The sequence below is a fragment of the Triticum dicoccoides genome, chromosome 6A (genome assembly GCF_002162155.2).
Source record: "Triticum dicoccoides isolate Atlit2015 ecotype Zavitan chromosome 6A, WEW_v2.0, whole genome shotgun sequence".
Classification (NCBI taxonomy): domain Eukaryota; kingdom Viridiplantae; phylum Streptophyta; class Magnoliopsida; order Poales; family Poaceae; genus Triticum; species Triticum dicoccoides.
Genome location: NC_041390.1, coordinates 256931889 through 256947668, shown reverse-complemented (window position 1 = coordinate 256947668; position 15780 = coordinate 256931889). Strand labels below are relative to the sequence as shown.

Below are 15780 nucleotides of genomic sequence, written 5' to 3'. Positions count from 1 at the left end.
GTCGCGCTATTCGTCACCCTGGGTGAGGAATATTATTCCTCACCCCAGCCATCTGGTGCGTCTGGTGCGTCGTGCACACCCCTCATGAACCAAGTTTGCAACCAATGGCGTAAGATTACATTAGAAAGCTACATAGGAATTCCAACTACCGCCATAAGATTTCCATTTTTTTCTTTTGGAATCACAGCTGTAAGATTCCAACCACCGCCGTATGATTCTGAACCTCTCTGTAAGTGAAAATAGCGCAGGCATGGAGTTAGCCCGCGTGCGGCCGTAAGAAATTTGATGAGAGCAAGGTAAGAAATCTCGGCCCAAAGTAAAATAGGAGCACGTCCCACACTAATCCTTTTTTTTGCTGGGCACCCTAATCCATTTTCTTTTCCAGAAACTGTACTAATCCATTTTCAGATTTAGCGTGTACCAAATTTTGGAGGCCACGTAAAGTAGGAGCTTAAGCCTTATTGCAAGATTCTCGTTGCTCCACTAATTGAATTTCAAATACCTAATGTCAAAATACATATTTTCATTAGCAACAAGCATGTTCCGAGGTGATTGTAAGGGAATCACAAAGAAGGCTTAATGTGCCTAGAAAATCATGCAGCATCACAAATAGGCCACCATAGAGTACAGTCTTTGTATATACCAGTAATAGAGTGAAGTGCACTGTAGGTCCTTAAACTATTTCAGGGATGTCACGTAGGTCCTCGAACTATGAAAATCGTCATCTAGGTCCTCAAAGTGCAGTAAGTGTGTCATTCAGGTCCAAAATCTCCCTGACAGGCTCTAACTGGCCAGCTGGCACATAAACAGTAACCGTAACAGTACGCGGCAAACAGTCCTGAATTCCCGTGCGTGATGAACAGTACACGACAAAGAATAAATATCAAAAAATATCAAAAAACTGAGATCCTCTATCATCGAAGAGACCCTGGCGCGTGAACAGTAAAAATGTAATTAATTCAAAAAAAGTTCGCGAACGATGAATTTGGAAAAATATTTGTGACTTTAATAAAATGTTCGCGAACGATGAATTTGGAAAAAAATATTCGCGACTTCAAAAAAATATTCATGAGTTTAAAAGAAGTTCGCGAATGATGAATTTGGAAAACATATTCACGACTTTAAAAAAATGTTCGCGAAGGATGAATTTGGGAAAAATATTCGTGAGTTTAAAAAAAGTTTGCGAACGATGAATTTGGAAAAAATATTCATGACTTTAAAAAAATGTTCACGAACAATGAATTTGGAAAAAATATTCGTGACTTTAATAAAATGTTTGCGAACGATGAATTCAGAAAAAATATTTGCGACTTTAATAAAAAGTTCACTAACATTTTTTAAAGTCAGGAATTTTTGTGGTTCGCGAACATTTTTTTCCATACCCACGAACAATATTTGTGGTTCGCGAACATATTTTCAAATTTATTGTTTGTGAACTTTTTAAAGTCGCGAATATTTTTCCCATATTCGCGAATATTTTTTTGAATTAATGAGCATTTTTACTATTCACGCACCAGGGGTATCTTTGATGCCAAAGATTTTCAGATTTTTTTGTTCATATTTTTTTTATTTTTCACACTGTTCACCATGCCAGCTGGCCATTTAGAGGGGTTAGTGAGATTTTGGACCTGGATGACACACCTACTGTACTTCGAGGACCTAAATAACGATTTTTATAGTTCGAGGACCTATGTGACACCCCTGAAATAGTTTAAGGACCTACAGTGCACTTCACTCCCAGTAATAACATGTGAAGCTTTGTGTGCATACAATTCGAATCAGAGATAATTATAATCCACACGTGGTATACCCTGACAAGAGAAACTACATAATGGCATCGATGCCCACTTGATATGATAATCATATCGCTTTGCTTAGAACTGCATTCCTTTACATCAGCAGCTGCACAAAATGGAAGCAACAGATGCTCAAAGGAGGTTAAGACATGAAGCAAATAGCGAGTTGAATAAAATCAAACATGAAGCAATATGTTGTTGTCTTGTTTCATCCCTGCCCTGCTGCCCAGCAAGATAACAACACACGTAGAGAACTGGGAAGGACCATCTATAACAATGATAAGCTTTCCCAAGTGTGTCAATGGCCAGCTTTTCCGTTTTGTTCTGTACAACTTCAACAATTTGGTACTCTGGCCGTTCTTTGCTTTAATAATTTAAAGTCGGGCGCTTATTGTGCCTGTTTTCTAAAAAAATGGCCAACCGCACAAGGAAAAGGAGAACAGATTACATAATTGAAGAAAAATATTTAAGCAAACCACAGCAAGAAACAACACTAGATGGAGATATATACATTCTTTTGGAACTGGATCAGCAAGAAACCACAGCATCTCCATGAGAATCAGGAAACAGTACAAGAACTTGACAAAGAAAATAACATTTAGCCGGTACAAAATCTGCAAGTTGAAGAATAAGATTGCTCATTTCAGAAATACGAGACAAGTTATATGATCTAAAAATTAAATTGAACTTAAAACATATTTCTGATTCACTATATCAAATATAATCCCTCAAATCATACGTACTGATTGACTTGTAAAAGCAAACACCTGAAATAATCAGAGGAACATAACAAGTTCTTTTACAAGTACAGAAAAACAATACGTACATCGTTTCTGCATTATGCACTGATAGAAAGATCTGTAGTTTAAACCAATTGATTTTGTTATGCACAGGGACACCATTGCTTCATACCATGTTCTTCCATCAAGACACAAGAGCACATCGACATGTTGTCATGGCTGGATCAAAAGGGAGACTGAATAAAAATTGTAATGGCTGGATCTGAGAGGCAGTTAAATACTAATCACTAAATTTTAATGGCATTAGCTGAACTGCCATAAATAAAAAACCATCCTTCATTCTTTCAAAACGAATATATGCAAGGAATAACCTGAAAATGGAAATGTTGAAATATTTGTTCTCCGTGAGGAGAATTTGGGAGTGGCAAACAAGTAAAGATCAATTTTCAATCTGTGATCACACTTTTGTATTTGAGTTGTCTATAAGTATGTTTCCTGTTGTCATGAAAGAAGTCTGGTAAGTGTCATATTTTGAGGGAGTTTTGGATGTTATACTTTGTGGATGGTCTAAAAGTTGTACTCAAAGAAATCCAGAGTTGCAAGTTGCAACCAAGAAGATGAGGGGAGAACTTAAATTGATAAACTGTATTAGATCAGTAAATCTAATAGAAAGGTAATTTATTGCAACGCAGATTTTGCAGGTCAGTGCCCAGTTTACTCGAGAGCCTATAGCCATGTCTAGCCATTCGAGTAACTTGCAACATAATAAAGATAGTAAATAACCTATATTAGTGTGATTTTTTGTGTACTGAAAGTCTATCTAAATTACCTCGGCCATAAAATGAGCCACAAAAGAAATCAAACTACAGAAAGAAGCATAGAAAGTAACACGATGTACATAGAAGTTACAGAAAAAACAGAGTGCAGCATAATTAGGCAATCTCCCTTTACGGTGTCCAAGTTAGTAGACATAATCAACTGTTAGAGTGTCAGGTTGGGCAACTGGCGGTTAATATAATGAATGTCTACAAACCGCGTAACTGAGTTTAATATGTTGATATGTTGTGAGTGGCAAGAAAATATCCAGCCCTATATTATGAGTCACCTCTGCAGCTTGGATCTTAAATGAGGAGAAAAAGGACGCATCATGCAGCTTCAGAAGAAAAGACAGTATATGCTTAAAGTTTGAATTAATAAGTATCCACAATAGAAATCTACTAAGAGTCATGCCTACCTTTGGAATATGTGCTATTACCATGACTATATATGCTAGCTAGCTTTGACCGGTGTCAAAAAGGAAGCATCAGGCATTCACATTGATATCATGCGTATTTCTTTGTAAACTGAGGTTCCTTACTATTCCTGCATCCTTCGATACAGAGGCATGGAGTTTAACTTTCTTCTGTTACCAAATGACTAGTGAAAAACTAGCGAATTACAACAGCTAACTATATGAGTAAATCATCATCCAAAGTAGCAGCTACTAACTACAAGTAAACAAGTCATCTTGTCTAATTAATCACACTTTTTTCAGAACAACCATTTTTCTCTCTCATCTAGCAAGTAGAGAACCTACAATGGAATAGGAGTTATCTGCTCAAGAAAATAATGCAGCCTCCATCGAGGAAGGGTAACAAATTTAAATTTCAGTATTTTCTTCCTTCCATGAGAAATTAATTGATTAAGCAGGGCCAGGCCAATTTGCTCAAAATAATGGAGCTCGAAGGAAGGAGGGAATAGTTCATCAAAAGCAGAGAAGAAACAGAGCAATCACCCTTGGCTGGATCAAATAAGATAATCTTGTCTTGTGCTCTTCCTCTTCCTCAGGAGCCTTTTGCTCCTCTTCCTCTTTGCCATTGACATGACAATTCTTTTCCTCCATTGACATGGTGCCATCCCATTTCCATGGACAAGGTACAAACTCTTCTTGATCTCCCTCGTCAGAAGCTCCTTTTTGCAGTACCGCCACTGTTCATATATGTACCCATGTTTGTTATCACGCAAATAAGCCTCAAGCTAATAAAGTTGCTATCAATCTCAGATCTTAGAAAACATGGGCATCTGAAAGAAGAGGCGGAGGAGGAACTTTTACAATCCAATTTGAAATCGAGCTTCCAGATCGAGGAAGGCAAAAACAAGAACTAGATTAACTGAGCTTCCAGATCGAGGAAGACAAAAACAAGACCTAGATTAACTGAGCTTCCAGATCGAGGAATAAAGGCAAGAACACTAGAAATTGAAAGCACTGGTTTTGCCTAAGAAAATACAGTAGAAAGCATCGGTTTCCTTCCTCGGCATCCAACAGAACGAGATGGATGGAAAAATAAAAGGGGAATACTAGGGTTAGAGAAAGGGATAGCGAGAGCACGCGTACTTACAAAGGACGGCTGTCACAGACGTATTCTCCGGTGAAATTGGCTATCACGGGAGCCTACGCTGACACAACGGTGGGGTGGATTTGGGAGGGGTCACCGCGGCAGTCGAAATTGTAGTACGCTCCGCCCCCGCCGCCATTGTAGGCCTCCAGGTCACACGAGAGGACGGGAGGGAGATGGACAGGGAAGTGAGTGAATCCTCCGCCGAGCACCGCACCATCGAGCCCACCCATCGATCGCCGCCCGCTAGTCGCCGTTCACAGTCGAAACCATTCGCATCTAATTGAAAACTGTACAGGGGAGTAGGCTAGCTCATCACCATGGCTAGTGAACCTCTTCCGATGACAAAGTAATCTTACGACTGTAGGATATAGTTTTGGGTAAAACTTTACTTTCGTTCATCCTAGGTTGAGCCACACCGTGGCGCGAACAATCGAGGTGAAGAATTACTTATTCTTCACCCTAGGTCACTAATAGAGTTTCTATATATATATATATATATATATATATATATATATATATAATAACACTATCCTAATCTCATGATTAAAATAGTTATTTGGATCACGCCGCGCCCTATATAGCGCGGATATGTTCCCGAGTTTCGGAATACGCTGGAAGGAAGAAACAAAAATCCCCATGACCCACTTCCCGCATGTCGCAATCCCTCGATCCCCACTTCTCGTAGTCCCTTGATCCAATCCACCCCGACACATCGGCGCCTCCCCCCACCAGCCCGCCGCCGCCGCCACCCGCTGTAACCCCGCGCACCGCTCCGCCGGCCAGGATCCGGCCGCCGCCCCCGCCCCCAGCCCTGTCTCCAACCGGCACCGCCGTCCCACGCTCGTCGTCATTGGCTGCTCGCATCCCCGCCACCAGGATCCTCCGCCTCCCGTGCATCTTCCTCCCGACTTCCCGGCGCCGCCCCGTTGGCCTCCTCCCGCGGCCTCACCACCGCCATCCTCGCGTGGCCCAGCCGCTGGCCTACTCCCACAGCCCTACGTGATCCAGCACCACCAGCTACCGCCATGCGCACCACCCAAGCCAACAGTGGGGTGCTATAGGCAGGCGGCGGTGTGTGTGGGTGGTCGGGTGGTGTGGGGATGACCCTACTGCCATGGGCCTCGCCGCCATAGCCGGATGCCCCACCTCTACAACCACCCCAGCCATCATCGTGTGGGTGCTTGTTGGAGGCTAAGAGCAGCAAGAGAGGAGACCGTGGCCACCTTGACCACTAGCAACAGCTTCTGCTGCCACCACCGGAGTGTCATGGCCGACACAGGTTGCCGTCGTCCTCGTCATACACGTTCAGGTAAGCATCGTATGCAGCAGAAGGCTGTTCAACTATGAATTCTTCATATATGCCGAAAGGAATTTCCTCCAATATCCACCTCGTGCAAAGCTCATGGTGTCTTCTTCCTAATTTTTCCATGTGGATATGTATGAAAGAAAGAAGGGAGAGTCTGGCTGGATGAGCAGTTCAAGTTAAACTCTCACTACAGATAGTTTGATTTTTATTTTCCAAGTATTCAGTTTTTTAGATGTTCTACAGTTCTTGAACAATATCTTATCCTGTTTGCGACTTGATCTGGCCCGCTCCAGCAGCTCCTCTCTTCTGTCACCAATTTAGACCAGGCAGCCAGGAGTATGGGCAATGGAAGACAGCTGCGAGTTCCTCGTGGTCGTTGCTGGGCATTGGCTAGTTGTAGGCAACGACGAGCAAGATTCCATGGCCATCTGTGAGTGAAGTGCACGCCATATGTTTGTTAGTTTGCGTCAATGCACTGGATAGCTAGTTGCTATTGTTACTGTTCAACATAGATTAGGCTAGGAACAAAATTGTTACCGAACCATGTATGTGTTTACCTCTATCATTGTCCAGCAGTAGTAGTTCAAACATTCCACCTCTGAACTTCAAGATTTTTACTGTGCCTGTGAACATCCCAGGTTTCTTTATATATATTTTTGATTGTGTGTTTTCTTTGAAGATATATTAGGTCCAACAACAAGGAATGAGTCACCAGAAATCAATCAACCGTGGCCGCCGAATAATTTAACATCTGCACATTGTTGCCTATGCAAAAATGTGTGATCACTTGCTTCGCACTTTTGTGCTATTTTTTTGAATTACTGAAGTTTACTTCTTTGTATGCAGCAAAACTCCAGTGCATCGCATCTATTTGTGTCTATCCTCTGTAAACGGCCATTGTTGCAGGTCGGCTTCACCTGAAGCGCCAGTTCAGCTACAAAAAAGAGCAGTGTACGTTGTTGTCTACTCCACTCACTTGTTGGAATAAAAATCCAGCCGGATCTTGCTACACACAAGGAAGAAATAGAGAAGAAGCAAAGCATAGATCGACTGCTGTTGGTCCACGCCGTGCGCGCCACCCATCCTGACTGCTGCCTACAGCAACACATCTTCACCTCCCGCAAATCTGCGCGTCAGTCACCGCCACTACAAACCGCGGTGTGCGCCAGCCGACTCCGACGAGCTTGTGAACCTGTGAATCCTACCGTCGCTAATTCTGTTGTTATTTACCATCGCATAGCTGTAGAGCATTCGTTGCAGGCCGAGAAAAATTCTTGTGGTAGATACAAAAAATGCTTGCGTCAAGTATAAAAAAATGCTTGTGGAAGATCTCCTTCGCTCTCTTTACGTGTGACCATTGTAGAGATCTCACATTTCCTTTGTTCTTGTGTACAAGTTGATGACATCTACCTATTTGACGTTATACTTATGAGAACTGTGTGTGCACGTGCGTTGTGTGTGTGTGGGTGCAGAAAATGGGTGGTTCTATTTTCTTATATATATAAGAGAAAGAGTAAGAATTTCAAATATAAGAAATGCAAAAGTTAAAAATATGTAACATGATAAAAAGTTCATGTACGAAATTCTTGTCCAGAAATAAAATGTAAATTCACGATGAAGTTCACATATAAAAAAAGTTGAAGTTTGCTTACAGCAAAAGGTGCATTTCTAAAAAAAGATGTACTGAAAAGTACATGGTCTCTAATTCTTGATACTTATATGGTCATCCCCGAGGACTAAAAACGCAGAGCTCACGCGTAACATAATGATAATTGAAAAAGTGTTAGTGGTGTCCGTATGAACGCAATATATTTTCTATTTCCCTTTCATTTTTGTTTGTATGTATAAGAATGCATAAAACTTGAGCCGGTTGGGGACATATCTTCCAGAAGTTCATGTATACATGGACTTGCCTTAACTCTGAAAGTTTAAAATTAATAAAATGGATAGGTTAAAGGAAAATGAAAAAACAAAAAAGCTCAAACAATTCCCATGGATTTCGATGGATTTTTCTAATTTATAAAGAAAACCAGAAGTGCAAATTAAAATAGATGAGCGGTTTGATGTTTATTACAAAACTAGAAATTTTTTCCGTTAACGAACAAAATAAAACCAAGAAGTTCACATTTAAAAAATGGAGTAGTTTGATATTATATTTGAAAACTCGGATTTTTTCTGTTACTAAAGAATAAAACCAATAAGATCAATTCAAAATAATGAAGAATTTCAATTGAAAAACATAGCAATTTGATATTTATTTAAAAACTCAGAATTTTCTGATTACTAAGGAGTAAAACAAATAAGTTCAATTCAAAATAACAAAGAAGCTCGATGTTTCTAACAAAACTACAATTTTAACATTTCTAAAAAATACACAAAGAAGTTCAAATTAAAAAGTTGGAGCGGTTTGATTTCTATGAAAAAACTCAGGTTTTTCTGTTAGTAAAACGAAATAGAGAGAAGTTCAAATTGATAATGGCCAGAAGTTCATGTACTGCATCGTGTGCATTTCGTATGAGAATACAGAAATGAAAAGGCAAAGTTTAAAAAATTTGTTGCTAGAAGTTCAAGTGGTTGGCCCGCGAAGTTAAAAAATTCTTGTTAGAGAGTTTGAACAAAAATACGTGGCAGAAGTTTAAGATGAAAACAGCGGGAAGTTCAACTACTACACGAAATGCGTTTTAGATAAGAATGTGAGAATAGAAAACAAAAAGTTTAAAAGGTTTGTTGTAAGAAGTTCATGTGCTCCTTCCGGTGAAGTTCAAGATCTCTAGTGCAAGACGTCCGGCCTTCAAGTACATGTAAAACATTGTCTTTGCCATTTTGAAAATACTCTCAAACGACAAAAAAAATGTAATGTTTGTCTACATGAAAAATATGCTCCTATTCATAAGCTTTCGAATGGTATATTATATGCTATATTCCGATGAATGGTTTAAAAGTTTTATGTATACCATCAAAAACACATTTTTTACGCTTTCAAAAAATTGAACCGTCAAGAGTATGAAAAACTGATCGACATGAAAAACTTGCATATTTTCAACAACATTCCATTAGTATATCATTTGCTCAATTCCGGTAAGTGGTTTGGGAGTTACGGGAAAAAAACTGCACGTCAAAAACAGAGTGAAGTTCAAACTGACATGCCCGAGAAGGTCAACTATTTCACACAGTGCATTTTCATTCGCGATGAAGGCAGAAATCATGATCCCGTCATTTTCTAATTTACTTCAAAATGGCAGGAATATCATTTGTGTAAATTCAAGTCATCGGTCGGAGAAAGTTTAAAAAATATTGTGACAGATGTTTGTACAAAAAAATATCATTTGTGTAACACTGACGAATGGATGGGAAAATTACAAACGAAAATATGTCACAGAAGTTCAATGTGAAAACAGCAGGAAGTTCAACTACTACGCTAAATGAATTTCAGATGAAAAACTTCTAAAATCGTCGCGAGTATGAAAAAATGATCAACACGGGAAAGTTGCGTGTTTGCATCAGCTTTCCATCGGTATATCACTTGCTCAATTCCGGTGAGTGGATGGAGAGCTATGAGCAGTGGATGGAGAGCTACAAGCAAAAAAAGCACGTGAAAAACAGAGTGAAGTTCAAGTAGACATTCCGAGAAGTTCAAGTCTTCACGCGGTGCATTTTGGAAGAATCTGTTTCGCGATAAAGGCAAAATGAATGATCCCGCAGTTTTCGAAATTACTTGAAAACGGCTCGGAATCAGAGAAAACCATCAATACAAAAAAGTTTCGCATTTTCCATAGATTTTCAACGTATATTATTTGCCCCATTCCGATAAAGTTTGTATAAATTACGGAGAAAATACATTTTTAGCCATTTTCAAAATTGACTTAAAACAGTAAGGAATTGGGAGAAACAATATGTACCAAAAAGTTTCGCATTTCCTCAAGCTTTGCAACGCCATATCATTTGCTGCATTCGGACGTACGCTTAAAAAATTATCTCGAAAATACGAACTCGGTGGAACTTGTACCGTTTTCTAAATTACTTTTAAACCGCTCAAATTAGAAAAAACTTTCAACATGAGAAAGTAGTGCATTTTCATAATCTTTCCAACGCCATATCACTTGCCTCAATAGGATTAGCCATTTAGAAATGACATCGAAAATACGAACTCGGCTGTTCGGTTTTCCAAATTTTACGATTTTCCAAATTACTCTTTAACCATAGGAAATTGGACAAAAATTCAACATGTGGAAGGAGTGGTTTTGCATCAGTTTTCCAACGCCATATTATTTGCGTCAGTCCGATAAACGGTTTAGAAATGCGACCGAAAATACGATTCACGTTTTTTGTATGAAGAAAAAACGTTTTCAAAACTGCTCTTAAACCGCTTACATTTTGCCAAAAATTTAACTTGGGTCATGATACTGGTTTCCATAGCTTTCTAATGGTAATTCGCAAGCCCCATTTGGGCAATGTTAGCGGAAGTTCAACCTAGAACTAGGAGAAGTTCAGGTCGAACAACTCAGGCAGTAAAAATGCAAAAAAAGCAATTTCATCACGACCCGAGAGGAAAATCCGTCAATGAGCGAGATTCCTACATAAAACCGGTATTTAGTTGCTAGAAAATGCTTTAGATTACACTAACATCATATAAAACTGAGAGGAGAAGGCAACGGCGGCGGCGGAAGAGTCGACCGCATTCACGGCCGTTAGTGGGGCTCGCCGGACCGGAGCATCGTCGCTGGAGAGCCGCAGATTGAAGGTAAGGCTCCCTCCCGTGCACACATTACTGCTCGTGATTTCTGCCCCCTCCCTCTGTGTTCAATTTCCGCTCGATTTTCCTCGAGATTCCGTCCGATTGGCGGTGCTCCGGCGTCCCCGTTGGTGGTGGAGTCGCGTGCTTGCCATTTAGGGTGGCATTGCGCAGTTTTGTCGCCGCCGCAGTGGCAGTCATGCCAGTGTGGCTCGGCCTGTCTGCAGCCACATCCGGTTATTGCCTTGCGATTGAGCGGGCGATTTTTCTGATGTTAGTTGTGATTTGCCTCGAAATGCTATGGCCATTAGTGTAGGGAATTTTTTATTGTTAAATTTCAGGGTATGATAGTTGCAATGAACCCTAGATCTAATTAGGTGCATTTCAAAGTGTAGGATAATGGCAGCCATGGCATTTTCAACAACTATCATCACTGATGGCAACTAATTTTGCGAACACACTATGCCTGTTGCCATGACTATGCTTTCCATTTGGCAACTGATTTTGGGAACACACTATGCCTGTTGCCATGACTATCATCACTGATCAACCGTGTCAGTTGCCACAACTATGCTTTCCATGTGGCAACTAATTTTGTAGACACACTATGCTGTTGCATGCCATATGCAGGATGATGGCAAATTCAATGCACAATAAACGCAATTTGCGTTTGCCATGCTGACTTGCGATATCTGAGCATGTTTGACTATATTTACATGGCAACTCATTTTTATATGAGGCCAGGGTGTGAGTTGTAGGGGAACGTAGTAATTTCAAAATTTTCCTACGCACACGCAAGATCATGGTGATGCATAGCAACGAGAGGGGAGAGTATGATCTATGTACCCTCGTAGATCGCAACGGAAGCATTGACACAACGTAGAGGAAGTAGTCGTACGTATTCTTCCCGATCTGACCGATCCAAGCACCGTTACTCCGGCACCTCCGAGTTCTTAGCACACGTACAGCTCGATGACGCTCCCCGGGCTCCGATCCAGCAAAGCTTCGGGGATGAGTTCCGTCAGCACAACGGCGTGGTGACGATGATGATGTTCTACCGACGCAGGGCTTCGCCTAAGCACTACAACGATATGACCGAGGTGGAATATGGTGGCAGGGGGCACCGCACACGGCTAAGGAACGATCACGAGGATCAACTTGTGTGTTCTAGGGTGCCCCTTGCCTCAGTATATAAAGGAGCCAGGGAGAGGGGGCGGCCGGCCAAGGTGGGCGCGCCAAGGGGGAGTCCTACTCCCACCGGGAGTAGGACTCCTAGTTGGACAAGGAGAGAGGGGAAAGAGGTGGAAGAGAGGAAGGAAAGGGGGGGGGGGGGCGCCGCCCCCCTTCCCTTGTCCTATTCGGTCTAGGAAGGGGAGGGGCGCGCGGCCACCTCTTGCCTCCTTCTCTCTTCTCCCTCAAGGCCCATGTAGGCCCAATAAACCCCCGGGGGGGTTCCGGTAACCCCCCGGTACTCCGGAAAAATGCCGATTTCACCTGGAACGATTCCGATGTCCAAATATAGGCTTCCAATATATCAATCTTTACGTCTCGACCATTTTGAGACTCCTCGTCATGTCCGTGATCACATCTGGGACTCCGAACAAACTTCGGTACATCAAAAATGCATAAACTCATAATAACTGTCATCGTAACTTTAAGCGTGCGGACCCTACGGTTCGAGAACAATGTAGACATGACCGAGACACATCTCCGGTCAATAACCAATAGCGGGACCTGGATGCCCATATTGGCTCCTACATATTCTATGAAGATCTTTATCGGTCAGACCGCATAACAACATACGTTGTTCCCTTTGTCATCGGTATGTTACTTGCCCAAGATTCGATCGTCGGTATCCAATACCTAGTTCAATCTCGTTACCGGCAAGTCTCTTTACTCGTTCCATAATACATCATCTCACAACTAACATATTAGTTGTAATGCTTGCAAGGCTTATGTGATGTGCATTACCGAGAGGGCCCAGAGATACCTCTCCGACAATCGGAGTGACAAATCCTAATCTCGAAATACGCCAACCCAACATCTACCTTTGGAGACACCTGTAGTACTCCTTTATAATCACCCAGTTATGTTGTGACGTTTGGTAGCACCCAAAGTGTTCCTCCGGTAAACGGGAGTTGCATAATCTCATAGTCATAGGAACATGTATAAGTCATGAAGAAAGCAATAGCAACATACTAAACGATCGGGGTGCTAAGCTAATGGAATGGGTCATGTCAATCAGATCATTCAACTAATGATGTGATCCCATTAATCAAATAACAACTATTTTGTCTATGGTTAGGAAACATAACCATTTTTGATTAATGAGCTAGTCAAGTAGAGGCATACTAGTGACACTCTGTTTGTCTATGTATTCACACATGTATTATGTTTCCGGTTAATACAATTCTAGCATGAATAATAAACATTTATCATGATATAAGGAAATAAATAATAACTTTATTATTGCCTCTAGGGCATATTTCCTTCAGTCTCCCACTTGCACTAGAGTCAATAATCTAGATTACACAGTAATTGTTCTAACACCCATGGAGCCTTGGTGCTGATCATGTTTTGCTCGTGGAAGAGGCTTAGTCAACAGGTCTGCAACATTCAAATCCGTATGTATCTTGCAAATCTCTATGTCTCCCACCTGGACTAGATCCCGGATGGAATTGAAGCGTCTCTTGATGTGCTATGTTCTCTTGTGAAATCTGGATTCCTTTGCCAAGGCAATTGCACCAGTATTGTCACAAAAGATTTTCATTGGACCCGATGCACTAGGTATGACACCTAGATCGGATATGAAATCCTTCATCCAGACTCCTTCATTTGTTGCTTCCGAAGCAGCTATGTATTCCGCTTCACATGTAGATCCCGCTACGACGCTTTGTTTAGAACTGCACCAACTGACAGCTCCACCGTTTAATGTAAACACGTATTTGGTTTGCGATTTAGAATCGTCCGGATCAGTGTCAAAGCTTGCATCAACGTAACCTTTTATGATGAGCTCTTTGTCACCTCCATATATGAGAAACATATCCTTAGTCCTTTTCAGGTATTTCAGGAAGTTCTTGACCGCTGTCAAGTGATCCATTCCTGGATTACTTTGGTACCTCCCTGCTAAACTTATAGCAAGGCACACATCAGGTCTGGTACACAGCATTGCATACATGATAGAGCCTATGGCTGAAGCATAGGGAACATCTTTCATTTTCTCTCTATCTTCTGCAGTGGTCGGGCTTTGAGTCTTACTCAATTTCACACCTTGTAACACAGGCAAGGACCCTTTCTTTGCTTGATCCATTTTGAACTTTTTCAAAACTTTGTCAAGGTATGTGCTTTGTGAAAGTCCTATTAGGCGTCTTGATCTATCTCTATAGATCTTAATGCCTAATATATAAGCAGCTTCACCGAGGTCTTTCATTGAAAAACTCTTATTCAAGTATCCCTTTATGCTATCCAGAAATTCTATATCATTTCCAATCAGTAATATGTCATCTACATATAATATCAGAAATGCTACAAAGCTCCCACTCACTTTCTTGTAAATACAGGCTTCTCCAAAAGTTTGTATAAAACCAAATGCTTTGATCACACTATCAAAGCGTTTATTCCAACTCCGAGAGGCTTGCACCAGTCCATAAATGGATCGTTGGAGCTTGCATACTTTGTTAGCTCCCTTTGGATCGACAAAACCTTCTGGTTGCATCATATACAACTCTTCTTCCAGAAATCCATTCAGGAATGCAGTTTTGACATCCATCTGCCAAATTTCATAATCATAAAATGCGGCAATTGCTAACATGATTCGGACAGACTTAAGCATCGCTACGGGTGAGAAGGTCTCATCGTAGTCAATCCCTTGAACTTGTCAAAAACCTTTTGCGACAAGTCGAGCTTTATAGACAGTAATATTACCGTCAGCGTCAGTCTTCTTCTTGAAGATCCATTTATTCTCAATTGCTTGCCGATCATCGGGCAAGTCAACCAAAGTCCATACTTTGTTCTCATACATGGATCCCATCTCAGATTTCATGGCTTCAAGCCATTTTGCGGAATCCGGGCTCACCATCGCTTCTTCATAGTTCGTAGGTTCATCATGATCTAGTAGCATGACTTCCAGAACAGGATTGCCGTACCACTCTGGTGTGGATCTCACTCTGGTTGATCTACGAGGTTCAGTAGTATCTTGATCTAAAGTTTCATGATCATCATCATTAGCTTCCTCACTAACTGGTGTAGGTGTCACTGAAACAGTTTTCTGTGATGTACTACTTCCCAATAAGGGAGCAGGTACAGTTACCTTGTCAAGTTCTACTTTCCTCCCACTCACTTCTTTCGAGAGAAACTCCTTCTCTAGAAAGGATCCATTCTTAGCAACGAATGTCTTGCCTTCGGATCTGTGATGAAGGTGTACCCAACAGTCTCCTTTGGGTATCCTATGAAGACACATTTCTCCGATTTGGGTTCGAGCTTATCAGGTTAAAGTTTTTTCACATAAGCATCGCAGCCCCAAACTTTAAGAAACGACAACTTTGGTTTCTTGCCAAACCATAGTTCATAAGGCGTCGTCTCAACGGATTTTGATGGTGCCCTATTTAACGTGAATGCGGCCGCCTCTAGAGCATAACCCCAAAACGATAGCGGTAAATCTATAAGAGACATCATAGATCGCACCATATCTAATAAAGTACGATTACGACGTTCGGACACACCATTACGTTGTGGTGTTCCGGGTGGCGTGAGTTGCGAAACTATTCCACAATTTTTCAAATGTACACCAAACTCATAACTCAAATATTCTCCTCCATGATCAGATCGT

The 15780-nt window shown here is 41.3% G+C and overlaps 2 long non-coding RNA genes across 3 annotated transcripts; one reads left to right on the top strand and one right to left on the bottom strand.

Annotated features, from left to right (window-relative positions):
• Positions 1-2229: 2229 nt before the first annotated feature.
• On the bottom strand, positions 2230-5336 carry LOC119316746. Of its 2 annotated transcripts, XR_005153265.1 has the most exons (3): positions 4915-5336; positions 2623-4504; positions 2230-2410 (listed from the first exon to the last, which is right to left on the bottom strand). It is a non-coding gene; the product is annotated as an uncharacterized LOC119316746 (long non-coding RNA). The 2 variants fall into 2 exon arrangements; XR_005153264.1 differs by having other exon boundaries at positions 2230-4504; positions 4915-5323.
• A 202-nt stretch (positions 5337-5538) lies between these two features.
• Positions 5539-7666, top strand: LOC119316745. The gene is made up of 2 exons (XR_005153263.1): positions 5539-6650; positions 6900-7666. It is a non-coding gene; the product is annotated as an uncharacterized LOC119316745 (long non-coding RNA).
• The last annotated feature ends 8114 nt before the right edge of the window (positions 7667-15780 follow it).